This window comes from Ochotona princeps, chromosome 18 (assembly GCF_030435755.1).
Source record: "Ochotona princeps isolate mOchPri1 chromosome 18, mOchPri1.hap1, whole genome shotgun sequence".
Classification (NCBI taxonomy): domain Eukaryota; kingdom Metazoa; phylum Chordata; class Mammalia; order Lagomorpha; family Ochotonidae; genus Ochotona; species Ochotona princeps.
In genome coordinates, this window is record NC_080849.1 from 23177017 (window position 1) to 23184579 (window position 7563).

Below are 7563 nucleotides of genomic sequence, written 5' to 3' on the forward strand. Positions count from 1 at the left end.
ACAACGGAATTGGACTGTGCGAGTGTCTTCTACACAGGACTCCAGAGACCAGGCAAAATGATGGCTGGCAGGAACTCCAAGAGGATCGTTTTCTTGAACCCAGAGCTGCCTGACTTTCAGGAACAGAAGCTGCCCTCTCAACCTCTGACCTCCAACCCTGGATCAGACTCTACCCTACACAAACTCCCCTAGGCAAACTCTGAAACACCACCTCTGGTCTAGCGCTTGGCAAGCCTGATTAGTGTGAATGTGCTGGTAATCATGTATCCTATTCTGGCAGGAACAAAACCGAAACAACCTGAAAGCTATCAGCAAAAAATAAACAAACAAGCAATATATATATATATTACAAATATATATATAATTTATTTCCATTCCTGTGCAACAGGGAAAACAGGATTTCATTGGCTGTGTCTGCCTTCAATAGCTTTCTGGTTTCAATTAAAACTTCAAGTCTCCAAGGGAAAAATTGGCATTCTGGGAGCCAAGGTCCAGCCAAGTTTCAGTGTCTCCACAGGAACCCAGAAGGATGTCCCACCAAGCTGGCTGGTTTTTTTTCTTTATTGTTTTGCATCTTATATGGAAGCATCAGAGCACAGACTGAATAACAACTAAACATAATGATCACCTTGTGAGAACTCCCTTTTCTTAGAGGTGTGTTTTGCGCCAGGGAAGTCTTGAATCTGCCCTTAATGGAATTCAATGTGGAGATCACTGCAGAAACAAGGCATCAGAGGCAGGTACCTCCACACCTCTGCATTGCTTTTTCAGCCAGATCCTGCCTCCTGCCAGTTCCCACCGATCCGTTTCAGCTAAAGTGCAAAGACCCAGAGCAATGTACCATGTCCCGAGTAAAGCAAGTACATGACCAGGAGCCTCGCAGCACCAGGAGATGTTCACTTCTAGCCGGGCACATCCAGGATTCCCCTCTGGGAAGCCTGCAACTGGGCCTCCTGGCACAGTCTTCCAATGCAACATTCTGATGCTAGCATACAAAAGATCAGATTACAACCCTTCACTTGCCTGGCCCATTCATGCACATATAAGGCAGTAGACATTTTCTCCCAAGCCAGAAGTGGCCCCCATTCCTGGCCTACCGGCATTGCTGCCTTTTATGTGGACCACTAGCCCTCCCTTCCCCCACCTCCGGTTTGTTTATTCCAGGGACACCTTCAGCTCAGACAGCCCAGTCTGCTTCCCTCCTCTGGCTGGAGATAGCCTTAGCTCACCATCTCCTCTCCTGCTCCGCTCAGGCTACTACAGTGGCGAGGAACTCTCACTGCCCAGCTCTAACATCAACTCAAATGTCCAAAACCAAGACTTTTTTGTGCCTGAGTGGGTAAGGGGGTTAGGTGCCGATCAGCACTGTGAGTGCCAAGTTTCCCTGTCCTCTGACACTACATGCCCTGTAGCTTGCAAATACTCTGTCTTCAACAATACTTGCTATCTTCCTCTCTGCCCTGCCCAGCTCTCCTTCTCACACCCGTTACTGGTGGCTGGCAATGCATTTAAGCACAGCACCTTCAACTCTGCTCCAAAACCTGGGAATCCCAGTGCAGAGAAAAAAAAAAAAAAAAAAAAAAAAAAGATCATCCCTTCTGACCCAGCTCTGGGCCATTCAGGGGGATGCAAGTCTCAGGCATAAGGAGAAAAAAAGTGGCAATGACTGGGATCCTAAACTGGCTACATTCTCAAGCTACAAACTTTCTCCTCCCTAAGTCTGGGGCCAGCTGGCTCTGCCTTCTCATCCCAGTCCATCCCAAAAATATCCAACAGGGTGTGCCTGGGAAGCACTCTTGGGCCCCCAGGTATGCTCCAAGTTGCAGATATGGCTGCTACAGACAACCCCTTCCTCTCCAAGCCCCTCATCTCTGTTCCCTGCCCCATCACACACAAACCCCCTTTGCTAACAAGGATGAGACTGGGTCTGAACCATAGGAGGCTGAGACATGGGCCCAGACTGTCGGGGGATTTTTTTTTGGACAGCTACTCTATGAAATCAGCTTTTAGGACAAACCTACAGGAAAGGAACACAAACAGGAATGGGGGCAAAGGAATGAAAAATGAGAAAGAATGAAAAACAAGGAATATTTGCATTTCCTTAGAGACCCCCTCTGCAGCCAAACTTTAGGGATGGGGGAGAAGGTGTGGCAAGTTGGGGGGAGTTTAGGGAGCCTGGGAAGCCAAAGTAGCTGCTTGTTGGATTCCAGGAGGCACAGCTCCTGGCGGCAGAGAGTTTGTGCAGGCATAAAGAGACACACAAATATCCCTGTTAACGTTAGACCTCAACTGTGAGATTATCAGGACAGTTTATTTGAAACGGAAACGAATCGGAAATCCTTCCCTCAATAGTCCTTTCAAACTGATACACACTGGGAGAATCGCACACAGACACACTAAACGAACAAAACGCGGCCCGGAGAGGCAGGAGGGGCTCATCCAGCTTCATCTCCCACTTCCAATGGCACAACTTTCCGATCTCCAATGAAAATATTTCCAGTTGGATCCGATTTCAGAATTGTAGTAAGCGGTGTGGGCGGGGGAGGAGGGGAGCGGGTAGTGAGCAGGGGAGGGGGCTGGCAGACAGCATTTCGGCACTAACTTATTTTTTTAGAAGCAGCATGCTCTACCGATCAGAATTTGCAATTACCCAACAATGCTTCCATCACAAACAGACACCCAAAGCAGCATCACCGTTATCACCATCTTGTTAAAGATCTGCTCGCTCCAGTTTCCCTGACTTCGTCTCGGTGGAACTTCTCAGACAGTATCTTGGTCAAAGAGATAATGGTTTGAAAAGACAAAAACAATAAATCGATACTGAAGGGCTCCCTTGCCGGAGTGATTTCCCCCTGGAAACCACCGAACGGGGAAGCCTGCCCTTTAATTCCCAAGCCCATGGCACACAATGCGTGCTTTCAAAAGGGCATTCGTTGGCTTTTAAGGGAATTCCTGTCTTTTCAGAGTCCCCAAACCAGAGAGGCACAAGAAAGAGACTCAAATCCATTGATTAAGGTTTCCGAGAGAAAGACTAACAGACAGCTACAACACAAGCACACACCAACCTTCGCCGGCTGGACCACTTCTCGCCTGATCTTCTTTCTATTACCGATACATTAGATTCTGATACATCCCTCCCGCCCCCCGCCCCCCAAAAAATCCAACTAAGCTACAATGTAGCTCTCTAGCTCCACTTAACCTGCAAGTTACAAAGAGGGAGAAATTAAAAAGAAAGAAAGAAGGAAAAAACATCCTCCTGCCTTCCCACCCCCTTTTTCTATTTTCCTATCCCCCTCCCCCTCCTGGGTCCGCTCAACCGACGCCAGCCCCAGCAGCAGGCGGCAGGACCGAGGGAGGGTGCAGAGGCGGGGTGGGGGTGGGGGATCAGATTGGGGAAACTCAATCAGCTCCCAGCCCTCCAGCCCGAGGCTTCCACCATCCTCGCCGCCACCAACGGGCCACTTGGATGGAGCCAGCATAGCTGCCCACCCGCGTGGGCCGGCCGGCGTCGCGCCCCTCCCCGGCAGCCTCGCCGGGACCGGCATCCCGCCCCCTCTGCCCCGGCTCCCCCTTCCTGCCCGGTGCAAAGTCAAAGCCCCAGCGAGGAGAAGAGACGTGAACTTTTGCATGCAGGGCGCGCGCACACACACGCACACTCACACAGACACACACACACACACACCCCATCCCGGGCCCGGGCGTGCAGGGGCCCGAGGCGCGGCGGGAGGCTGCGCACCGGGGGACTCCCGGGGCAAGGTCGCCACGCGTGCTCACCCATGTCCCGGCGGCTCCGGCTCCGCTGGCCCTGGCGCTCGCTCAGATCCCGGCTCCGGTCGCTCGCCCGAGCCCCCAAAGGTGCTGCTGCGGCAACTCCATGGCGATGAGCATCTGTCAAACGGCGAGCCGCGGGGCGGGCCGCCCTCGCTCGGGGGGCGCCGGGGGGCCCCGGGCGCGCGAGGCGGCGGCGAGCGGCGGGCGCCCCTGCCAGCCCCGCGCTTCCCGCCCGGCGCGGCCGCCTCCGCCGCGCCACCGATTTATGGAGAGAGATATCAAGGGGGAAAATGGCGTCTCCGGAGCCTGAGGAGTCCTGGAGTAATCACATTCACACACACACACACACACACACACACACACAGACAGCCGCACGCACACACTCGCACACGGGCGCGCGGCGGGCCCGGCTAATTTTAGCAGGAGCCAAAAAAATTGTATATATATAAATATATAAATATATCTCCGTCTCTCCGATCAACGCTATTTTTCTAAGCCACCCTCCCCCTCTACAAAGGATGGGTTGGAGCTTTAAAAATGTTGCCGGATTGGGGCTCGCAGGAGGCGGGCGCGCGCGGAGGGCGAGGGCGCTTTTGCTGAGCTGTGCAGTTCGATCCGCAGCGCCGGGGCGGCCCTGCCCGCTCTCTCCGCACCCGTCCGCCCCGCGTTCGCTAGTGCTGCCGCCGCCGCCACCACCGCCGCCGCTCCATGGCCGCGCCCGCCCCGCGCCCCCGCCGCGTCCCCTCGCCGCCCGCCCGCCCGCGTCCCCGGCGAGCGCTGGAGTGGGGTCGGGCCCGTGTGCCTGCCTCCCGCGCCCTCTCCCGAGTCCCGGAGTCCTGGTGAAAGGAAGGGGGAGGGCGCGGGCGGGGAAGGGGGGGAGGATCAGAGCGGCCGCGCGGCCGAGCAGAGCGGGGGACCGCCACTCGGCGAGCTGCCTCGGAGGGGGCGCTGGGCGCCCACGCGCGCACGGCTCGCCCCGCGGGCCCGGGGTCGTTTCGCGGGCCGGAGCCCGGAGGGGGTAGCGCAGCGGGTAGCGAGCGGACGAGTGACCTCTCCCTTCACCTCCCCACCCCCGGGGAGTCTTGGCCCATTGGAGGGAGCAGGGCTGGAGCTCGGGTTGGGGGAAGGAGGAAAACAGTTGGTGGTGGCCGATCAGGGACCCCTCGCCGCCCCCACTCCCCTAGCGCAGCCCAGCGCCCTCGCGGCCCAGCGGCTCCTACGCGTCAGAGTCAGCCGCGTAGACTGAGCGGCCGCGGGGAGCGCGGGCGGGCTGGGCGCGGACTCCCGGGCTCAACACTGCCACTGTCTGACACAACAGGGCAGTGTCGGGGGAACCGCTCGCCCAGGCGGCGATGCCATAGGCTCTGCACGCTGGGTGCAGAGTGGGGTCTTTCTTGTTTTAGCTGGTAACTGCATTTCCTTTCCGGCGATCATTTTATTTATTTATTTTATCTTGATTGATTTGATTGAGCTGCTTGTGGGCCTTTGGGGTTCCCGTGGCTTTTTTTCTCGTTGTCCACGAGAGTTGGACGCTCGTGGGGAAGGGCACTGATGCCTGGGTGGTGGAGATGGACGACGCGAGTGTCTGCGGGGTTGACAGAATGTGGTAGTACTGTCAATATCCAGCAGGTGCGAAAGGGGCACTTTTGGGGTCAGAGGAGGCATGGAGATGCTTAAGGACAGCATTAGCAGAAGGCAAGGCTCAGGACCGTTCATCAAGGGTTCTGCTTCCAGACCTCCAGGTAGAGAGGAAACTTGATCGTGCCCTCTCTGTGAGAGTTAACAAGCAACTGAGAGACAATTAGGACATGACTGGGGGTGCTTGTCGCCTCCCTACAAATACAGCGCTCACTGCCTCCTGGGCTTGTCTGAAGGGTTGGATTCTGTAGGGCAACTTCTTGTCTCTTTACAGAAATGCTGTGGTGAAGTGGAGCAAAGGAGTAGTGCTTGGACACCCTACGCAAGCCACCCCACCTGCCCGCACACGTGTACACACACTGGTCCACACTGCTGGGTAGCAGTTGATACGATGAAACTGCTAGTTCGCTCCATCTAGCCAAAGCTTAATCACTGCCTTTGTTGGAATAGTGTTTTGATTGATCGCAAACTTTTCCATCCTTACTGGTCATTGGAGGATCTCCATTGACACAAGGTTTCAAAACGCATTCCCTTAAACTTTTTTTTTCCCTTAAACACAAGAGCTGATGAGAGAGAAAGAGAGCGAGAGAGAGAGAGAGAGAGAGAGAGAGAGATGGAGACAAAAAAAAATGCAATATCAAAAAGACTTGTGTAGTTGGATGACTTTTGCTAGTCTGCTGATTTGTCCGGATTGCAGAAGACTAAGGAGTACAAAGCAGAAAGTGAGTCCCAGAAATTGGAAGGGTTGGCTGGCATCAAGTGAAACACAACTGAAGTTTGGTGCCCAAGTCTTTCCCCTTTTAAAATGTAACCATGTTTACAGGAGTATCTTTCCAGCATTGTGTTTCTTTGGAGAGAAGTTCCGGGAAGTGCATACTGTATGTAAAAGTGACTACACTCTATGGATGATCTGTCTGTTGAATCACTGTGCAGTAAATTTCACCCTAGAGTACCACTAAGTTAAATCCCATCATCTTAAAGATGGGAAACAAAGAATTTCAACAAAGTTCCCTGAATCACTAGATTAAGGGAAAGCCATGAATTTGTCATACTTATGCCTGAATGATTATGTGTAGCTCATATTTCAATGAGAAGAGGAAAAAAAGGAAGAGTTATCTTGTTGTTCAAAAGTATTATGTATGTAAACATAACACTATTTATATATATATAACTCATAAATGTAGATTTAAATAGGATTGCCCTCTCCCCCAAAAAAGCTCCATCCCTAAACTACATGTCTGTTGGCAGAATGGACCTGTATTTAAATTCTAGCCAAGTACCAAATAAATTCTTGTACATTCTTTCCCTGCTAGATAATCTTTTAAAAATAATTATTGGAAAATAAGATATACAGAGAGGAAGAGAGAAAGAGAGAGGAAAATCCGCCATTCACTAATTCACTCCCCAAGTGACCACAATGGCTGGAATTAAGTCAATTTGAAGCTCCTGGGACCAGGAGCTTCAGGTCTCTTATGTGGGTGCAGGGTCCAAAGACTTTGGACCGTCTCCACTGCTTTCCCAAGCCACAAAGGTAGCTGAATGTGAAGTGGGGCCGCTGGAATTAGAACCAGCACCCATATTGGATCCCAATGTAAGTAAAGCAAGGACTCTAGCCACAAGGCTGCCACACTGGGTCCTAGATCATTTTTTGATTGAAAACCAGAACCTGAAACACAGAAAGTGTATAGCTAACAAAGAAGTTTTTCTGAAAACAGTCACTATTCAGGTACCAATTTCTGAGGTACTAGAACTATGAGAAACCAGAAGGCCAATCTGAGCATCCATTTGGAAAATGCACAGCATAGGTCTTTTAGCCCCATACATTCTGTAGTGTCAGGATTATGCAATCCCTTAATGGTTAAGAGGCGTGGGTGATGTGCCAGGTGCCATGGTAGCAACTGTAGAGAAAAGCATGGTGAAGACACAGGATTCATGACTTGGTGGGAAGGTTGCTGTGCAAACTGCTTGCTGCAGCTAGTACAGGAGTATCAGAAAAGAGATGCTAACCAAGTGTGTGGAACATAGAGGCAGAATCTATTTCAGGAGAGAAGTCAGAAACCATGTCCGTCAGCACTACTAAGCGGTTTTTAGCTGCATATTTAGCTTATACAGCATTTCTTTTGCCTCTTTGCATGCCTGTGTCTTTGATATAAC

General features: G+C 52.2%; 1 protein-coding gene across 1 annotated transcript in view; it reads right to left on the reverse strand.

Annotated features, from left to right (window-relative positions):
- Window positions 1–4257, reverse strand: part of SETBP1 (SET binding protein 1) — a 361790-nt gene extending 357533 nt beyond the window's left edge. The window contains exon 1 of the mRNA XM_058677176.1: window positions 3775–4257. The gene's annotated coding sequence lies outside the window, so the exon portion shown is untranslated. The remainder of the gene's footprint in view (window positions 1–3774) is intronic.
- Window positions 4258–7563: the final 3306 nt, after the last annotated feature.